Here is a 22,419-nt window from a genome sequence, read left to right as displayed (position 1 = left end):
ACTTGGGTCTCTCTACAACTAGGCACTCACCCCCCAACTTTGGCCATTTATTTTCCTCACCTGCATTTTGTTACCTGACTTCTTGGCATGTGTTTCATGGCATAGAAGCATTGCAGAGGACCATTTTCCATGTTTGTTGGGGGTAATTTATGGATCTGCCATTTTGGGGTCCTTCCCCAAAATTGCTACACAGTATAGCTCCCCTCAGTTTATATTTTTATCTCTTCCCTTTCACTAGAAGCTTCTTTGTGCACAAGACCTGACTTGCATGTATAAGTGCCCATGGGCCTTGTGGCTTTTTTGATAAATGAATGGAATGACAATATGAGTGATCCCCAAGAAAAAGGTAGCCTTTTCTAAGCGGTGTCCTCTGGTAGAGAAGCAAGGAGCTGCCCACCTTCCTCTCCTAGGGTAATTTCTGTACCAACACTTCTAGGAGATAAAGCTCTATTGGAGCCTGAAAGGTGCAAGAAGTGACATTCTCATACATGAACTGCGACATTTTCTTCCTAACCACCCTGGCTCTTCAAAAGCTCTCAACAAAAGGGCCATTAATGACTGTCCTTTTGATTCCTTTTCAGAAAATAATTTATTAATTTAACAAATAACTCCTTGAGCCATGGCCATGTAACTGACAACAAGAAAGTGATTTCTCTACACCAAGTTAAAGCGACCCTGGGAGATAGGCATTAAACCAAAATTTTAAGCCAGTGACTACTAAATTTTCATGTATTGGAATGAAGGCTATGAAGAGGATGGACAGAGTGCCCTCAAAGGTTACAGATTATAGCTTTTGTAGCAGTAGTAGTGACATTCCTTTATTAAAAACAATCCATGCAATTCAGTTTGGTCCATGGAGATAAGCCAAGGCTTCTGTAAGAAAGGCAATAGGCATCCCTCTGTGTTCAGGCACCATGATTTCTTTAAAGATTCACTATTTGGTGGACACTTTGGTGTTTTCCTTGGATATTGTGAGTAGTGCTAAAAAAATGAGAGTGTAGAGTGAGGAGTGAAGTGAAGTGGTTTTTGTTGTTGTTTGCTTTCTTTTTTTTTTGCTTTGTTTTTGGTTTTATTTTTATTGTTTGTTTTTAAATTAATATTCTTATTGGTATTTATTTTTATTATTTCTTTTTAAGTTCTTTGTGGGGAGATACTACAAGGGTGATGGGCAGGTATGGAGGGACTGAGAAATGAGATGGTTTGAGGTGTATGATGTGAAATTCCTGAAGAATCAATTAAAATTATTTTTAAAAAATGAGAGTGCAGATGTCTTTGTGACCATATTGATCTCATTTCCTTTACATGAGTAGTCACTAGTGGGAATTCTGGATCATACAGTGGTTCTAGTTTTTGTTGTTTGAGGAACCTTCATACTGTTATTGATAGTTGATTTAATAATTCACATTTCCAATGATGTATGCAAGAACCCATTTTCTATTTTTTATTCAGTCCAGGACCCCAGCCCATAGATTCTGCTGCCCATAGTTAAGATGGCTCTTCCCATTTCAGTTATCTCATCTGGATAATCCTACAAGACTTGGCACGACCATTGCTTCCTGGGTAATTCTAGATCCTGTGAAGCTGGCACATCACTCATAAGAGCCTGTTCTGAACTCTTCTCACTGAACTATCAAAATTAAGCTGAAAGTCATTTCCTATCAGTTAATATTTGATTTCATGCCTTGTTTGTATTTGCTTTATGTTGAGAAAATTAGTTTTGTTCACTTATTTTTAGTTTAGAATTTCCAAATGTTTTCTTTAGAATTTCTGAGTCAACATCATTGGTTACCACTCAGTTTTGCAGATCTGTAAACAAATTGTCAACTGAATGGGACTAATTTCTTCATGAAGATGTTATAGCCAGAGACCACTGTCTTGTTTCAACCATACCCAGTGCATTCTAGGTCGCTGTACCACTCTCCTGTTTTCATGGTTGACAATTCCGAGTTTGTTCCTACATGCGGCTTGCTTTATTTAGACTTAACTCTATGGCTTCATCTTTTTTTAAAATTTGTTTTCCAGAGTCCATATTCAGATAACATTTTTAGAACATGTAGGTATAGATAAACATTTCATATTTTTGACTAGCTTAAAAATGATTTGTTTTAATATCACCCTTCTATGTTTTTAATTTGCATTTGGAATGTGAATAAATTCTAAATTCAAAAACATTTCATTCTAAAACTTTGGAGATATCATTTCATCATTGTTGGTCAGATGTCTGAGAATAAAAACATCGTTTCTCTTAATACATCCTTGTTTCTGCTACCTTCCTATCCCCTACCCTAATATTTTTATCCAATGCAAATTTTCTTGCTTTTTGAAAAATTTTATCACTTATATTTTCATGTATGTATAGAGTATATTTTGATCATAGCACCTCTTCTGTATGTTCTCCTGTCTCCACCACTTCCTGTTGGCTCCTCATCTTCCTAACTAGTCTTCCTTATGCTTTCATGTTTAATTTGGAGGGGAGACAGTGAGTTTAACTAGAGTATTAGAGTTCTTATATTAGGTTGAGGGGTTGTCTAAAGTGTAGACAACTTAACAGTGGCTAAACACTGAGGAAAATATCTCCCCCGTCCCCAGAAACCATTAATTGTCAATAGTTCCACAAGGAGGGGTGGGATAGGTCTTGTCTGTTCTTTAAGTATATTTCTATTGTATATTTTGGAATACCATTTTCTGTATGGATCTTGAAGGGGTATATATAAACATGTCTACTTCTGTATGTGCAAGAATACACACACACACACACACACACACACACACACACACACACACTCCTGTCAGCTAGCACAATGTGTTTAATAAAGTTTTCTCTTCTTAAGATCCAGATCCATTTCTGGGAACCCATTCCCCTTCTTGGTTTCAGATGCTATTCTAATTCACATATATGCCTTCATCGTCTGTTCTTTCATCTCTCTACTCATGTGGATTTATTATACACTCATATTTCAGCATGCACTTCATGACTTTTTCACTACAACCAGCAAGTTACTCTATTTTTCTTCTTTTTATGCACTATACTTTTCCAAATAATTTGGGAAGACACTTATAATCTAACTTCTTATGACATTTTTGATGAGTGATATAAACTAAGTACATGTTCATCTTTCCAATGGAGGAATACGAACTTCTTTCTTTTTTCCTGCACGTGAATGTTTTAATAAGATTTCTTCTACATCCCTCCCCAGATTTTCACAATTTTTTTGAGTAATGACATGGATATAAAGGCTTTCCTAGATGTAGCAATTTTAAGAGAATACTTACATTGTGAGATTGGAATGGCCTGTGCTGTGGGATGGTCTGTATGTCAAGTGTGCCAAGCAGTTTAAATAATGTAAGAGTCTGTGTGTTTATTTTATAAGTGGGCTCTGAGACTGATGGGACTTGGTGATGGGAGCTGGAGAAAAGTTCTCCAGCAACAGCCTGAAGCAACACCTTTATTTCCTTGTCAAATCTCATAAACCGAAAAGGTATTAAAGAAATAGTGTTAGGGAATTTGAGAGAAGAGAGTCTTCTGTTGTGGTTCTCTTTCTTCCATTTCCCCACGTGTCCTGGCAGGTCTGGGATAGCCACGGGGCTCAGTCTTTGAAGAGTCAGGCAAATGGTTGTCACGTTCCCAAAACAAGCTCAAGGTAGCTTTCTCAGAGCAAGGAGAATTGGCCATTGTGCTTTATTGGGAGGAATGGGAACTGGCAGCTGCTAGTACGGAACCCAGTACATTTCTCATAGAAAATGTCATGGGTAATGGGTATCTTCATGCTCACATGAGATGAGGGGCAATCCAATACATTGAATTATAATGGTAGTAATAGTGAATAGTTACAACAATAATTGTAGCAAGTCTAATGCCTCACCAAATTAAATACTTCTGTGTCAACATGTTGTAGGGCATTTCTTCAGATTTGAAACATTATTTCCCTGAGAAAGAAGGAGGTTTCTGAGAATCAGGAGGTAAACAGAAAGTTCTGTAATGGAAAGAGAAACTTGGAAGCTTCTCAGGACCACTCCACAGCAGTATGTAAAGGGGTAAACTAAATGACTACTGAGGGTGGAGAGTGGCTGGTCGAACTACAGAAATCCCCATTAAGAGTATTGTTTAGGATTACAATGTTATTCAATGTAGGGATTGCAAAGAAGGCAAAGTTCTCCAGCTAGGGCTCTGAAAATGACTCAAACAAGAGATAAAGTGACCGGTGATCCACAAGCAGAAGGATAGGAACACACACGTTCACACACAACTTGATGACTGCAAGGGGGTGGTTATTGGACTTGTACAGCATCTTAGCAAATAGTAATAATGTGATGGTGACATCATATGATAAATGGAAAGGACTGCAAGCATCATATGACAAAGGAAAGGGACTGAACACAATTCTTGTAACTAAGCAGCTTGGACGAAAAGGCAGGAAAGTGCAACAAAGTCAATCCATCAGCTAACTGATGGAAAGGAGAGACCAGCCGGACACTGAGACTCGCTGGGTTGCTTTCTTGGTTACCATCTGTGGGCTGTTGAGAGTTCAGTGTAGCTGGAGTTTTCTCCAGTCCCACCCAGGCCTGCAACTACTCAGATCCAAATAAACACACAGAGGCTTATATTAATTATAAACTGTATCGCTGGTGGCAGGCTTCTTGCTATCTAGTTCTTATATCTTAAATTAACCCATCTCTATGAATCTAAAAGTTGCCACATGGCTTGTGGCTTACCAGTACTTTTACATCTTGCTTCTTCTGTGTCTGGCTGGCAACTCCTGACTCAGCCTTCCTGTTCCCAGAATTCTCCTCTCTGCTTATCCCTCCTATACTATACTTCCTGTCTGGCTACTGGCCAATCAGCATTTTATTTATTAACCAAATCAGAGTAATACACATTCACAGCATATAGAGCGATATCAGTGATGGGAAGCCATCCTGACCTTCCTGACAGAAAGGGGAACAAAGTGCTGCTCTGTGCCTGCTCTTTTTCAGCTGCCTTTTGTTCAAAACACTCTGTATTCTAAAGTAGCACATTTTGGTGTGATGCACTCAGAGCTCCTTTGGCATCTGTACAGAGCGTTTGTGGTACCTAGAACCATTTCAACCTAGAATTAAACTCACCTTTCCTACTGTGGCCCCGGAGAGGTTCACTCTTCTTGTAACAGTGAAAATAACTATCTTTTACATTGCAAAAAGCTGTAAAGTACTTAGGACCACTCTTACCCTTTGTGTGTTGGGGTGGCTGAATAGCAGCTCTATCTGTTGTCATCATAACTGGGGAGCTTAAATAAGGGAGAGAAGACTGTACACTCCTCATCACCCTGTGACTGAGTGTGGGTGGTAATCTGTTGGTCACTGGAGAAGGAAGTTTTCTTACCCATTTCCTATCCAGAAAACAGCAGCCCAGAGGAACTTGCTCTGTGATCAGCATCCACCAGGCTTTTATGGGCATGCAGGGTCCAATTTGGGGCCCTTTGTTTGAAGCAAGACATGGAAAATTTGGAGAGAGCTCAAAAGAGAATGACTGAAAATGATTAGTTTAGAAAATGTGTCCTTTGAGGCAAAGCTCAAGAGATTTGGGTTATTTAGCATGAAGGAAAATATCCCAGGCAGTGAAGAGAGGAGTGGATTTTATTTAAATGTTGACTTAAATCATTGGGCACAGACTCTGCACTGTTTTACAGTGTGGTTCTTAGGAGAGGAACTTCATGTTGCCTACAGTACCAATAGTTTCCACTTTTCTTCCTCAGGAGACATGCACTATACATTTCAAAGCAGAAATTTATTTTCACCACATTACTGTGGCAATAACAAAAGAAAATGTAGTTATATTTTGAGATCTCGTTAAAATCAAAGCAGAGGTTGTTTAATTCTTTAGAAGGAAAGTTGAGTTTTCTTGTGAGTCAGGGAGGGTTTGTGTGTGTGTGCGTGTGTGTGTGTGTGTGTGTGTGTGTGTGTTTCTGATGAATTAAAAATAAAACTACAAACCCCTAAAATACCATATACAATATTTACGTAACCCAAAATAAGTAGTTTTATTTATTAAGCACACACTTGTTTTTGTTGGCAAACTATAACACCAGTTTTAAAATGTTTTATAATAAAAAAAAAACCCTGGAGTCAGATATTGGGGTGGAAGATCAGAAAAGCAGAGTAAGCTACAGCCAACTTCACCTTGCCCTAACCCCTTGGCCGATCCTGTTTGCTCAGACTGAAAGCCTCTGAGCCCTCACCTGAAAGGATCTCAGCTGAACTGCTTTAGTTCCTGTTTCCTCACGCCTTATATCCCTTTCTCTGCCCTGCCATCACTTCCTGGGATTAAAGGCATGTGTGCTTCCCAGTACTGGATTAAAGGTATGTGCCACCACTGCCTGGTTCTGGTTCCAGTGTGGCCTTGGACTCAGAGTTCCAGATGGATCTCTGCCTCCTGAGTGATAGGATTAAGGGTGTGTGCCACCACTGTCTGGCCTTTATGTCTAATCTAGTGGCTGGCTCTGTCCTCTGATCCCCAGGAAAGTTTATTAGGGTAAAAAATATATCGCTACAGCAAATGGTATTTTTAATTACTTCTTAACAAAATAAGAATGGATATTTATCATTTTAGGCACATTTGGAGATCTTTACTTTTGAATACCAAAATAAAATTGGCATCTGTATGCAGGTAAATTTTAAAAAAAGTTGAAATGTTCAATTGTATTGTAGTGAATTGTTGTGCTATGCTTCTTTCTTCCTGTGCTGGGAAAGCAGGAGTCTCTTTGTTTTTTCAGTTCCAAATGTTTTCTCAATTTAGAACAAATTAATTTAATGAAAGTAAACATTCTCTCTACACCTGTGAAATAACTACTATTGTTAAAAATTGGATTAATGCTTTAAAGATCTGAGGTGAATTCAGGTGTTTAAACGCCCTTCCCTCCATGTTTAAAAGTTTTTCTCAGATCTGATCTTAAGTTGCTGGTTCAAGGCTCTGAAATGTTGCCTGGATGGCTTTGGACCAGTGTATTCTGTGTTTCTGCCCCAGCCATCCCACACAGAAGGAAGTTCAGTATGCAAGATTAACAGTCAACATTTTGATTTACCCTCTGTTTTGCCAAAGCGAATGGATAAAATATGTGATAAATATAATGATATGTTTTGGTTTCTTGGATTCCTGTGCTAACAACAATAAAAAAAATGAAAAATTGCACTCAAAAGCTCAGTTCTACGTTAGCTACAAGCCATTTTGCCACAGTCTTAGTGTTAGTTGGAGGAGGTACCTTCCAAGCAAGTATCAATGTAAGCTTCATGTGAGCCAGCCAGTTAACCAGGTGGAAGGACTTCTTTCCCAGCTTTTCTTCTACTTAGGGCCTGAGCCAGCTATCACAAGAGTTCAGGGTGGTGAGAATTCCCTGGGAATTAGTATTCCAACCACTGAAGCATGGTGCAGTGAATTCATGGCTGCACAAGATTGGTCCTGTCAAGATTTCACCATGGATGGATGGGGGAGGAACCACAAGGGTCCACTTATCCCAGGGGAGTATGGGCAATTAATACATTGTGGGAGGAGTGTCACTTTCTTCAGTCCTATATGCAGATAAATTGCCCTTGCTCCAGTGCATCACTTCTTACCCATGCTTGGGCAGGTAACTGTAATTAGTCTCTGGGCGACACACAAAAAGAAGACATAAAAGTAGGAGTTGGAAAATAGGTTCTAGTAAGTGAAGAAAGAGAGCAAAGGAGAAGAATAAGGAGAAAACATGAATCAAATTCATTAGAAATGTGTGAAACTGTCACACATTGAAACATAAACATAAAACATAGAAAAAATTCACCAGGACCACCATGCTGTATACCAGTGTTAAAACTGAAATGTTTGACCAATATCGTCTATTCCCCAACATTGGCCCTGATAACTATTCAGCTTTCCACCTAAAACTTCGGTTTGAAGAATGCACATTAACTTGCAATTAATGCTACAGAAATATATTACCCTTTGAGCTAAGGAATTAGCAATAGTACTCAGGGCAGGCACCATCAAATTAGGTATACAAAGGACAACAAAAGCCAGTAACTTCTGGTATCCACCCACATTATGGGAACCACTGTTCAGTTCCTAGAAAGAATAAAAACATCTCCATGGAATAAATGTAGCAATTAAAAAGGGAGGCTATGATTTGAAAGCTGCCAAAGCGTGTCCACGGCATAATTTGCAAATTAATAAATTGTGTGTGACTTGTGTAAATCATATGAAATAAGTGAGAACTAGATTTTCAATGAAGTTGAGCTAGAGTCACAAAACTGATGCCAGGGATAAAAATCTTCCCATGGAAGGAAAGGATTTCTATCTTGAATTTTGTGAATGTTTGGTAAAGACAGAGGTTTTGAAAGAAAAGAAAGTGAACTTGTGCAAGCGTGAGGGTCTTTGTTGTATTTTGCCCTGGTATTACAATAAAACAGGCAGACTTTTCCTTCTCTAAATTCTCTTCTGAAGAACACCATGCAATCAATAACCCCACATTTACTTAGAACTCATATCATCGCACATCGAGAATATGCTTGTTTAAGGACTTGACATTAAAGTCTATGAAAAGATCATTGAACGTTTACCCATCTGTGGTTTATTTGTGAGGACTGAACTCTCAGGTGAATCTTTACGTTATTACATGATTTTCCGTACTCTCTTAGGAATCTGGTAGTCATATCCCCATGAGAAGAAAAAGATTCTAAATTGTACCTTCTTAGAAACGTTATCTCTGGCAGACAGGACAGGGCTTATTGGTAATAGCACTTGTCAGCATGCTCAAAGACCTGAGTTCAATCCCTGGGACCTGCATGGTAGAAAGACAATCTATTTCCACAGGTTGTCCTCCGACCTCTACACTAGAGTGCCTTCAAGAGTATGCATGGGTGTGCATGTACACAATATACATATAGTAATAAATGTAAAATAAATAAAATAATAAATATAAAAACAAAAGGAAGTATTTCTCTTCCCCGTGTTATAAAAAGAACATTCGCTAATATAGAATCAACATCTAAGAAGATGGCATTCAGATTCCTATTTTATTAAGCTCTATATCTTTCAATTCAAATATTTAAAAATATTCCCCTTTGAAAGCTTTGTTTCTTTATTAGAGATGAAAGACTTTCTCACCACTGATGCTATTGTTTCAAGCCCGGAGCCATTCAAATTAATTTTTATACACTGTACTCAGTTTAGTGAAATATTTAGTGCTTTTATAATGGTGTAAACCATTAGCCTGTAATTACACTAGCATGATACAGAGACTAATAGTTCCAATGGAGTACAACAGTGATCCATGATGGCCTTATTAATATAATAGTCTTGAAACACCAAGAATATTAAAAAAGTTAATCATGGTTACAGTTTGTATTTAGTTACAGGTTGTAAAAGAAAATCAACTTGTAGTTTTACTACTGTTCTTCCAGACTCTCAGAGAGGCACACCATACTTTCAGCAAGGGTCTGGAAACTTTCAAGTATGATATCAGTTCCCCTTGGTGATCTGGCTTTGGCTGAGTGAATTTTAAAGCATCATTAATGCTACAGAGCAGAACAAGGCTGACTTTAGGAATTATTCAAGGTTGATGTATTGGTTCAAGTACATAACCTCATGGCCACTATGTGCCATTAAAATAGGCAGATAGATGTATGGGGGAGGTGAATTCTGTTCCTCACAATGTTCATTATCCCGTGTAGATTACAGACTTGATGAGGTTGGGGACCTCTGTGAGGTGTGGTTAACCTGGAACACCCGATACATGGAAGAGGATTCATAAGACATGTACTATATGAACGATTGAATGAACAAATGAAAAGCCAAGAATCACAAGCATCAGTTGAACCACACTCCAAGGGAGTATGGCCACTGTGGGCTCTGCGTCATTTGCAGGATAAGGCACCTTATCTCTCATTTGACATCTTTCCAGACAGAGAGTAAAAATGGTGAAGTGCTAATACTTACATATTGGACAATGAAGACCATGTGTACACCTGCTTTATCAGCACTCACTAGGGCATCTTGGCAGGCTTAAAGCTGAGTTGTAGTTAAGGTTTCATTCTTGCTGTTGACTTTGCATCCCTTTTGACCTTAGAACACATTCTGCTACCTTGCTAAACCATCTGCCTTTAGCATATTTTAGGGGGTGACATGATAGCACTACCTTTCAATGACCCACTTGGTTATCTAATGAATTCATTTTTAATCCAATTCCTTTTTATCTACCATTTTGTTTAAATTGATTCCTCAAGTTTTGGGTTTAACAAATTAACCTACAATATTAAGAAACATTTTTTAAAGAAGAGAGACAATGCTTATTTATCTTTCTTTTTTCTTTATTATATATAGTAACTCATGGGTTTTTATTGATTTGCCCTCTTAGCATTCTATAATGTTGACTGGCAGTCCCTCTACTATTTGATTAGAGTTGTAAATGAGGAAATTAAACCTTGAGAATCTGAAGCTTAACCAGCCTGGACCCACCACTAAGGGATCTATCTTTCTGAATTAATATCTCTAGAATCACTCTGTAAAATTCATTGACTATTAGCAACTCATAAACACAAGAATTAAGTGATATTAGATACAAGCCTCATGGTTCCCTCGGGGTCAGGTGACATGTGGGATTCACTGGCAAGGACAGGTAGGCAGGATAATTCTCTGAAAAACAACCTGCCCCTGGGTGCAAAAATGAATGTTCAATTACTTAAAACACAAACCATCAAGCCTCTGCTGTATATGAGGTGCTAAGTTGCTGAAAATTAAATGATGAAACAGATAATGAGCTTATTGTCAAAGACCTTCAGTCTCTAGGAGGAAAGAGGTATGATTTTTATCATATAAAATATGTGCATTAAGAGAGATAGAGTCCATTAGATGGTGCAGTGGCCTTGAGGTAGAATGTACACATTAGAGATAGGAAGGAATTTCAAATTTAGCTCACACTTACTTTCACATTCCCACCGTGAGATATCCTAGTCTTGACTTAAAATCTATAGAGAACAGGAAATACACTATACCCCTCAAGGCATCCATTCTAATTTTATGTTTTATAGCTCAAGTCTGTCTTCTTGCAATTTCCACAGTGAATTCTAATTTAATTTATAGGATCCATCCAAGCTTAAATCTAACTAATTCTTCTGACAATTCTCCAAGGGTTTGACAATGGTTATGGTAATATTGTTAATAGTAACTGAACAATTCAGAACAAAGATGTGGAGGGATATGGCTCTGGGGAGATGGCCTAGTCAGCAAAATGCCTGATACTCAAGCATTAGGACCCCAGTTCATGTCCTCAGGGCTTATGTAAACACCTTGCATGGTGGCTAACATCTGTAACCCCAGCATTGCAGCAGTGGAGTAAAGCAGATCCTGGGTACTTGCTGGAGTCAGCCAGTCAAGCTGAATTGACAAGCTCCAGGTGCAGTGGCAGCCATGTCTCAGAAAATTGTGGAGAGCAGGTGAGGAAGAGATCCAATCTTGACCTGCACACCTGTGCTTATAGGAGAATGTGTGTCTACTCTCTCCCTAAATCCTAAATTAAATTCAATTAAGGTATTTAAAATTTTTATTTCTTAACTTTCTTACAAAGTATCAAGCTGCTTCTGGTGTTGTCTACATGATTAGCTTTGGTTGATCTTGCCTGTATATCTCCTCTCCCCCATCAACCTGATCCTCATGCCTGCTTAAACCCTTTCACTCCAAGTATTCCCTCTTCTGCCTTTGTATCACGTGTTCTACTAATCTCTCCATGCCCTCCCTTACAGCTTCCTTTTCTTCTCATCTCGTGAGTCCCCTTTTAGTTTTCTTCCTTCCATAACCATCCATTCATGTATATATGAGAGTTGGAGAGATGGCTCAGTGGTTCAAAGCACTTGTTCTTACAGAGGACCTGGGTTTGGTTCCTAGCAACCACATAGCTACCCACAATGACCTGCAACTATAGTGTCTAGGGATCTAATGCCCTCTTCTGGCCCCCATGGGCACCAGATAATCATGTGGTATGCATCCATACATGTAGACACTCACATATACAAATAACATAAAAATTTAAAAAATATTTTAAAAAATAGAAGCTACTATTTGAAGAAACAGGGGTGTGTGCAATATTCGTCTTTCTGTGCTGTATTATTGCAATGTAACATTTTTCTGTTCTAATCATCTCTCTGAAGACTTCATATTTTTATTTTTTCTTTACAGCTGAATAAAATTTTGGTGTGTACATGTCCCAGATTTTCATTATCCATTCATCTGTTGATGGACATCTTGTCTGGTTCCACTGTGCTGTGCTGTTGTGAATGAAGAAGCAATGAACATAGATGAACAAGTATCTCTGTAGTGGTGGTAGAATATAGAGTACTTTGAGTATTTTAAGTATATGCCTTGGAATGATATAGTTGGGTCATACAGTAGTTTATATGGTTGAAAGTATTGTGTATGTTAATTAATGTAATTTCCACAATAATACACTAAATAAACTTTTATGATTGCTCACATTTCACAGATGATTACATGGAGTCTCTAGGAAGTCAAGTAAATTGTCCAATATTGTCCAACCCATGAGGAGCAGGATTGAGGGTTGAAGATAGACATATGGTTCTAGTACCCACCCTGTAGTTTTTCCTTTGTGGTTAATTTCTAGGTAGTTTTCCCTATGTCTTTATTTTTGTTTCTGAGATATTTTTCCACATGGAGCCCAACTGGCCTTGGCCCAGTCATCTGCTGCCTCTGTTTCTAAAGCTGTGAGCTTACAGGTAAATGCTATCATGCCTGGCTCTATGGTATGTTTCCAAATCTCTCATTATCCCATTACTATAATTGGTTTTTTTTTTCGAGTTGAGTAATTTGAGTATGTGTTCATAAAGAAGAGAATATTCCAATTGTTTCCTGACCTACATGGAGTTGAGTAGATTCTCATGTCCATGCACCAGATATGCTGTATCCATTATTGCAGTTTCTGTTCCTTTATGGCCTCATCTGCTCACATTCCTCTTTCTCCTGTATCTTCACATAAGCTTTCTAGAATGACTGACAGTTCTGACGAGCACTCTGGTCAAGTTCCTCTGAGGCCTCTTTTTAGCTCAGTCCCAATCTTTAGACTCTTACATCTGAGTTTGTATCATACAATCTTAGCAAAATTCCTGCTAACTCAGTTTAGCAATAATCTCCATTTTAATATTTCCTTAGCCCTGATGTCTGACCAAATTCCTTACAGCAGACTCTACATATTTCCTTTTCTGTGGGAATGCCATCATCAGTAATCTTGTCAATTTGATAGAAATAGTGCTTGATCCTTCTCCACCTCTGATGCTTCCATCTAGCAAATCTCTTTCCACTTAATCCTACCTTTGTTTCTTGGCTATAAGTCCCTTTTGATACATTCTATATTTGGGACTAATATTAGGTCTACACTAGAGTCCAATTCCTTCTTCCAAAATGTTTCATTGTTGTTCTTACTTTGTTCATTTTATTTTTATTGTTTTGGGTATCCCTGACAGGCCTCAACACCCCCCCCCCCCATGCAGCCAAAGATAATCTTGAACATCGGATTCTTCTTTTTCTACTCCGTAAGTACATGGATTATAGGTGTGTACCACCATACTTGGTTTATGTGGTGCTCAAAATCGAACCTTTATGTGTTCTCAACAACTAAGCTATATCCCTGGTCCTTAGATCATTGATCTACTGTTCCCTGTTGACTTGTGTAGGATGGTAGTAGGAGTTGAAATCAAGAAACAAACTCTTCCTCAGAGAGAGCATATAAAAGCAGAGATTTGAGAAGACAAATGTAAGACTTCTTCAACAGACAGTTATGTATGAGAAGAAAAAGCATTTCAGACAATGGGCATCTCAGGCAACAGCAATAGCTGTGAATCAGAACAGAGGGCTTAAAACAATGGTGCATGGTTCAGTATCATCTGAGTGAAAGCTGGTGTTAAAGGTAAGCAGGCCACATAGGGAGGACTGCATGTCTGTTACCCTGAGAACCCCAGCTCACAGGCTTATATAAACTAAAGGCATGCTGAGATCTATTGCAAGATTATCAGATTACCTCCCACCCTGCACCACAAAAATTCTGACTCGGAAACACATATAAAGATGTTGAAAGAGATCTGAAAAATAGAGTCCTCTATGAACAGGAAAACTGAAAGGAGTGTGCAAACAGGAGCATCAGATTTCTCTCAGGGAAGAAAGACAATTGAACATTGTCAGACATGTCAGAATCTGTCTTTAGATACAAAGTTTGCATTGCTTAAGTTTACTTGGTTCAAGCAAACTTGCACAGATATATCCTCGGATCAGGGAAATTCATGCTCCACAGTTTATATATGGCTTCTCATTGGCATAAACCCTTTTTGCCCTACCAATCTGTCGTCTAGACAATTTCTTTTGTAGCCTCTGAAAGACAATACACAGAAGAATGGAGCATAGTCTGCTTAATTTTAGAGAACTTAATCCATATTTCTTTCATTCATTGTGTGGTGGGGAAAATGATAAACAACGGGAGTAGGAGATGATTGTTCAGATCGCTACTGTTCTAGTTGCCGTGTCTCTTTGCTTGATCACATAGCGTGAAGGGTGATAAGAGTCAACAAAGGCAACTATCACAAACCCCCACATATTACATCATTCATTTCTCTGTCTTGGTTTACCACTGCAGGTTACTCGGGAGAAGTAAACTTCTCCTCAGTGTTTCTAGATTCTGTGACTGGGGCATTGGGAATTAAAACTAAAAAGAAAGGACCTCTCATATTCACACTGGAAGAACTGAATAATGAGTGATAGAAAAGCAATTTACAGTATATAGCTTACAGCATCTAACCAAAGAGTAACAGGTGCACTGAGGCTTGTTAGAATGAGCAATAGGAGAGTATGTGTTTGTCTTAGCGTTTCTATTGCTGTACTGAAACACCATGACCAAAAAGCAAGTTGGGGAGGAAAGGGTTTATTTGGCTTACACTTCCATATCACTGTTCATCATCCAAGGAAGTCAGGACAGGAACTCAAACAGGGCAGGAACCCAGAGGCAGAAGCTGAAGCAGAGGCCATGGAGGGGTGCTGCTTGCTGACTTGCTCATCATAGTTTGCTCAGCCTGCTTTCTCATAGAACCTAGGACCACCAGCCCAGGGATGACGCCATCCACCATGGGCTGGGCCCTCCCCTATCAATCACTAAGAAAAACATTAAAGGCCTGAAAGGCATTCTTTTTAATTGAGGTTCCCTCCTCTTAGGTGGCATTAGCTTGTATTATGTTGACATCAACTATCCAGCACAGTGTTCAAGGGTGGCAAACTCTAGGAGGGACACACACACGTGGAAATGGTGCTTAGAAAGCTGTTGAGCAGCCCCCGTTTGTATTTTCTGTGGTCAGTCTGGACTCATCTCAAATGCTTCAGAGTCTAGAGTTGTGCTCTTGTTTACGTTGGAAAGAAAAAAGGCTGTGTGGATGCAATGTCAGTCTCCTAGCAGCCAGTTAGGAGAAAGTAGAGGACTTTCCTCTGCACTTGCTTTTTCTTACTTGCTTTGAGTTCAGCTCAAAATAATCCTGTGCCCAACTGACATATTTGGGTTGAGCATCTTGTATTGCTCTGCAGAATCCAGATAAATAATTCTTAGAACTGTTTTGTTGATTAAGAGTGAAAAATATTTTGTAATTAGATCAATTGATATGTATGAAAAGCCATACAGGGAAAAAAGAATACATAGGACAAGAAGTGGATCATTAATTGGTATTTCAAATGCTTTGATAAAGAAAACTTTCATTTCTTTGTAAATTTTTAATTCATATGTTGAAACAAATCACTCTTACAGATGCTGTGTTTTGCTAATGGCATTGTTTAAAGCCTCAGACCTAATTTTTACATGATTTTCTCTGGAAGGTTCCACAGTGTGTTTAAAATACAAAATGCTTCCTTTTGAAGTGATGATTAACTACATACTATAGCTTTGGATGAAGTGAGAGTTCTGATCAATATTTAATAATGATTTCATGGTAAGTGGGAGGGTATGCTCATTAGAACAGTAAGTGAGAAAAAGATGCATTTTAATGGAGAATTAGCACATGGTGCTCTGGAGGCAGGGGACATTTGCTTTGGAGATTTGTTGTGGTTTAAAATAAGGTGTCTTAAATATAGCATTTCCATGCATTTCTTTTAAATGATAAATTGTGTCCTGGATCTAAAAGTGTCAGCATTATTATGATGGATGTGGCCAGAGATGGAGTCTGAACAGCTTAAATAAATTAACATTCTGAAAACATGGCTCAAACAGTTCGGAATGGTTTCAGCTTTTAACTCATTCAGACAAAATATGTATCTTTTCTGTTCAAAAATTCAGTAGTGTAAGTTGAAAATCTAGCTGTGTATTTACTTATGATGCTGAGGATTGGATATGGTTTTAATCATGCCCTATTTACATATTATAAATATATTATATGTCTGTGTGTCTGACTCTATCTATATTATCTCTGTGTCTGTGTGTCTGTATCTGTGTATCTGTATCTATATCATCTCTGTGTGTCTGTTTGTCTATATCTATCTATCTATCTATCTATCTATCTATCTATCTATCTGTATCTGTATCTATCTATAACATCTCTGTGTGTATATATCTATCTATATTATATCATCTATACCTCTATTTCCTCACTTCTTTATTCCATTCCATTTTCTTCACAAAGTAAAGAAATTTCTTTTCTCTTGGCTACAGATTCAAGTGTGAAATATACCACTAGCCCGCCCTCCCAATCTAAAAACCACTTCTGTTGATCAAGAAGTAAATTTAATAGTCATCATGATAGAACTATGAAAATTATATGAACAAGCCTGATGGTCACCACTGAATAGCATGATGACATATGTTGATGTACATATATACATGCAGGCACATATACATAAATAAATAAATCTCTAAAAAAATCAGTAGGTAGTATTTTCCTAGAAAAGCTAGCTTGCATTTTACTATATGGCTCACTATCAGCTTATAATAATTACATTTTATATCATACTTTCAGTATGAATTTCATATTTTATATTTCTCTCCTTCTGTATTCTCAATCATAATAACCATAACTGCATCACTTCAGTGGGATTAGCAGTCCCACACGAACTAGGACTATTAAATCGTTAATAGTCTCTTTATGATTTTTCTACTTGACTTGTTATGACACTCTAATAATTTCTTCGCAGCTTGGGTATTGTGAACTCTTAGAATTTACATGGTTAGCCTCCAAGCACAATGCATCCATAGAGCAAAATATTCAGTGATAATAAAATGTTAAATAAGGTAATACTACAGGGGAAAGGCCTGCATGAATAATTCTATAATAATTCTGTTTGTTTTTTATTTTAAAGTTTACCTTGCAATTGCACAGAAATGAAAACGATAATGATATATGCAAGGTCCTTTTAATCCTTACATCTTTTGTGAGCATTTTGTTTTCATTGTAAGCTGCTATTGCGAATGTTAGATAAGATGGCAGTCACTTGGAAAGTCATGTGCATGTCAAGCTTGGTTCTGTCATTAGTAGTATATGTTTGAAGGAAAAGAAGTACTTGGCTTTCCAATGATGTTAGTTTCCTGATAGCCAGATCAAAGGTTGACTTGGACTACTAGCTATAGGCGGGGGAGAAAAAAAGGGTGTTTTTAAAAATTTTTATTCTTCTCCAAACTCTATTCTTGTCTATATTTATTTGTAGATTAGTTTACTCTAAAATGAAATTTATCTCTGTTTTATATACATCCAATGAAAGTTATAATATTGAGTGAGCAGCATTTTAAATTATCTTTATATTCATTTACCATCTTGCTTTGTCCTCAAAGATATGACCCACCTTTGAGGGACTACAAGCCAAAGTTTAACAACTGAGTTTTTACAGAAAAAAAATCCCAGTTTTTCCGATCTGAGATCGCCTGAATGCCATATATTTTAGTTTTTACTACAGGACACACCCTAGCATATATATCAAATTTTATAATTGTTAGGCTTGATGGCGAAACAAAGATCCAACACTGCAGTTCTACGCACAGCAAACCAATGTGTAGCATTTTTCACTCATAAAACCAGGGCTGACATGAGAGCAGTGCTCTTCAAAGACAGGCAAAGAGCCAAGCTCCTCCCCTCATCTTGCTCTTCCGGATGGACCACAACTACTGCCACTAATCAGTCTTTCAGGCATGAATACTAACTCCAAACCAAACTGTGTTAGAAAGTTCTCAAAGTTAGAGTAATGACATTTTCTCTTAGAAACACAAAGGGAGAATGGTAGTCTTCACACTCATTGGCCAGAATGTTCACATTAGTCCTTGACCATGCTTTAAATGGGGTACAGCCAGTGTGAGGTTTGCTTCTTCTCGGCAGCTATACACCAAGTTAGAAAGTTCCTTGATAGAAAAGGGGAAATGTGTGGGTCTAGGAGAGATTACCAGCCCCGTCATGATCTAGCCACACCATACAATGATCTGTGGCTCAAATAAACCACAGGAATGTATGATGTAAACAGATAGATGGCTCACTTACAAATTTATAATGGAAAACATGAGAGAATTTAGAATGACAGATGTATATGTGGCCTTTATAAACAGACCTTTATATACAGATGCATATTCATATGTCTAATGAAACTATTTTAGTGTGCAAGATAGTGAACATACCCTTTGACCCTGAAGTATTCAGGATACCCTTTCTTCTACTTCTCCAATTCATCCCTTATTCATTACAGTCCAGCATACCACTGACCTATTCTATCATTATAATTTTCAATTCCTCAAACTTTATATGGATAAATTTGTATGCATGAATAACTTCTTATATCCCTCATAATTCATTTTTAATTTTATCTATATTGCTGCTTATATCCTGTGACTTTCTGCTGATTACTGAATGATATTTGCCACAATTTATCCACTTGGAATTTGACTCATTGTCAGTTCTTGGGGATTACAATGAATGCTGGGAAGAGTGTTTGCATAGGCATGTGGTTCTTTTTTCCTTTGAGCAAAAACCCAGACATAGCATGGCTGTAAGTTTAGAGTTTAATTATATTATAATCTCAAAAATAAAATAAGTAATTAAAAGAAGTAAAATGACTCACCTGTTTTTCTGAAGTGGTTGTGGCTGCCTGGCACCCCCTGGTCTATGAAAGCTCCAGTCATTCTGCATGTTTTCAACATTTATTATAATCAATATATTTATTTAAGCCATCATAATAGCTATTCAATGATACCTTATTCTGTGTTTAGTCATATTTTTCTTTAAAGATGGGACCTCATTTAGCCCAGGTTGGGCTTATACTCACTATGTATCTGAGGATGACCTTGAACTTGTTTTCTTCTAAGAGGTGAATTTACAAGTTTGTCCCACCATGACAGGCCCTTCATATTTTGGTTTTAATTTTCATTTACTTAGTGACTAACGATGTTGGACATTTTTAAGTGCTTCATCACAATCTGTAGATTGTCCTTATCAAAATGACATTTAAATGTTTTATCAATTCATTTTTTATGGCTGTTAAAATTCATATTGAGTTTGAGGACTTTTTATGTGTTTTGGATTCAGGGTCTTTATCAATGTTGGTTTGCTAATATTTTCCCAAGACTAGCAATTCTCCTCAAGTTTTAAACTTCTTATAAGAGCTTTACATTTCTCTCTGCAGCTTATTTTGTATTTTGTATACTGTTCTTTTGTTAGTTTCTAAAAGTAGAATTGACATAATAGACTTTAGACTGCTCTTTTTCTTAATAGAATCCAATGTTAAAAACTTCTCCATTGATACTACTTTAGCTATTTAAGGCACCTATTTATGCACCATCTAAATTTTTTTATTCTGTTCAAACAAAGATAGATTTTTTAATAGGTTTTGGTATATGATGTGATGCAGAAATAAATGATGATGTCATTCTTTAAACAGTGCTAGAATAAGAATACTGCTCATGGTGGGACAAGCTTGTAATGCTTCATCTGTTGGCAGTTCGTTCATTTTTAGAAGCACAACCTACACCAAACAACACTATGCCCATATTATCCTTCAGCCTTTGAAGGTCTCATTCCAAGTGTCCCTTCATCGAAATCTCCATTCCTGACTAATGTAGATAAAAACTGGCTGTGTCATCTTGTGTGTTATCATTTATACATTTCTACCATAACACTTAACCACACTGCAGTGTGGATTTGTCTGTCTCCCTAAATGTATTTTGAGCCCCCTGGGTGTTGAGATCATGGCTTATTCATCTTTGTGTCTCTAACACCCAGCATAGAGCCTGACACATAGCATATGCTTGGTAAATATTTGTTGAAACCAAGTAAAATATTTACTGTGGGTATTCATTGAAACACAAAATTTGCACTTTCTTCTTCCCTAGATACTTAACCCTCTATATGAAAGGAAAAGCTTGATTCACAATAATAAATAGAAAATATTATACTATCTAGAGATGGCCTTGGAATGATAGTCAGCCTTCTGGCTTCTACTTCTTTTCGCTTCCTATGACTTCTGTCAAAACCACCTGGGGACTAAATTTGAAATATATAATGCTAGATATTTCTCAGCCCTGGTCCTGCCTTCCCACTCTGCCATATTGTCACAGCTAACTGCTGTCTATCTTCAGACGTTCCTCATGATTTCCTGGAAGATCTTTCAGTTCTCATATTACTCTCTCTTCATTCCTTAGGGACAGCTTACTTTGCTGTCCACTCTGTAGCATACTTAGCTTCTCTTTCTACATAGTTTATTTTCTGCGCAATCACTCTTGCTTGAGTTTTAATGATTACCTATATATTGACCCCTCCATAGGCGCCATCTGTAGTTGAAATTTCTATTCAACTCAGACTTACATAATTGCCCGCATCTGGATGTCAAAATAAGCATCTACATAACATCATCCCCCGAGAAAAATACATTTCCTTTTCCTCTAGTACTTTATCTCATAGTTGCAAAAGTCTGAGAGGAAGGAATTCATCTTTGCAGGGCCACCCACAGGATCACTCTTACTCGTTGGAAGCATGCACTCTTGACCTCCACATCCACCTCCTTCATGTACAACAACCTTCATTCTGTCTCCAACCAGGCTCTAGTCTTGCCAGATCATATCATTCCCTCTAAAGTGTGAAATTAAATTCGCACTATACTGCTTGTGATCTGTCATGGGGATGGATCCACATTTCTTAACATAGCGTAAAAGACTCTTCATAATCCAGGCTGTCTGGGGACCAGCCTTCTCTGTTGCCCCTTTCCTGTCTTGCCCTAAGTTCTTCCCAAGCCAAACGTGCAAGCCTCCTTTGTGCTCTTTGGCCTCTCATCTCCTGCCCTTTCCTATATTCACGTGCCCTTCAAACATCCATAGTCCATCTCTGTTTCACCTGGAACGTGCCATTCTTAAGTTAATATCTTCTCACATTTATTCCACAACTATTGATTATATGTTTCAGACACTGTCTGGGTTCTGGAGATAATTGCTGGGCAGGAGAAATTTAGTCCCTTCTTGCATGAAGCTTAGAGTTGAGCAGGGGAGACAGTAATTAAACTGATAATTATACTGATAAATATGTAATTACAAGCTGGGGCAAAGGTAAAAGGAAAAGTAAAGAGTGTGCTGACAAACGGCTGTCATCAGACTCCCCTCTCACAGGAAATGGTGTATTGTCCAGAAATTGTTGGTTAAGCTCCCTAGCTAGGTTGTGAGCTCCTTGAGGACAGGGACTTCTAAATTCACCATTTTGTGTTTCAGTGCTCAAAAAGATCATGAGCCTTTCTAGGTTTCTTGTGTGAATGAACCCCCATGAATGAACCTGCCTGTCACATGTTGAAGTTAGTAGGAAGTTGGTTGTCTGTGAAAGCATTCCACCTAATGACATAGGTGGATATCCTGCTGCCTATGAAAGAAATTCTCATATTTGGGAAAAACTGAATTAATTAACTACCAAGGTTCTTTTTCAACACTAAATATTGTGATAACCTAGTTATCCATGGGGCTTATGACCTATAGGAAAACACTTGCCTACGCAATGTCTTTCATGATACTTTGTACATATGAGTATTTACAATGTGGGATATGAGAACACAGATGTCTGACTTTCTTGAAGGCTTGCCTCCTTAATGTCAGGATAATCCAAAATCTATAGTGGTAGTCTACAGGAAGATACAGAGGTAGTATGTCCAGGCAAGCTGACTAATGGCATGGAGACTCAGCTGTCATGATTACTTTTAATGTTTGCTGTTTTAATCATGTTCTTTCCTTAATCCATGGACTTCATTGGACTATGCATTACAATAACTTAAAATATTAAAATGAAAACAAGTCAAATCAGAATTCTTCTTCTTCTTACTCTACTGCTTCTTCACCATGGAAGCAGAAGCTTCGTTTTCTGAAATCTGCAAGCACTGAAAAGCCTTTGTTCTAGTATGTGATGCTTGATCCTACTCCAAGATTTCCTGTCTTCATG

Source organism: Peromyscus eremicus, chromosome 6 (assembly GCF_949786415.1).
Source record: "Peromyscus eremicus chromosome 6, PerEre_H2_v1, whole genome shotgun sequence".
Lineage (NCBI taxonomy): Eukaryota > Metazoa > Chordata > Mammalia > Rodentia > Cricetidae > Peromyscus > Peromyscus eremicus.
Note: the sequence above shows the minus strand (reverse complement) of the source record.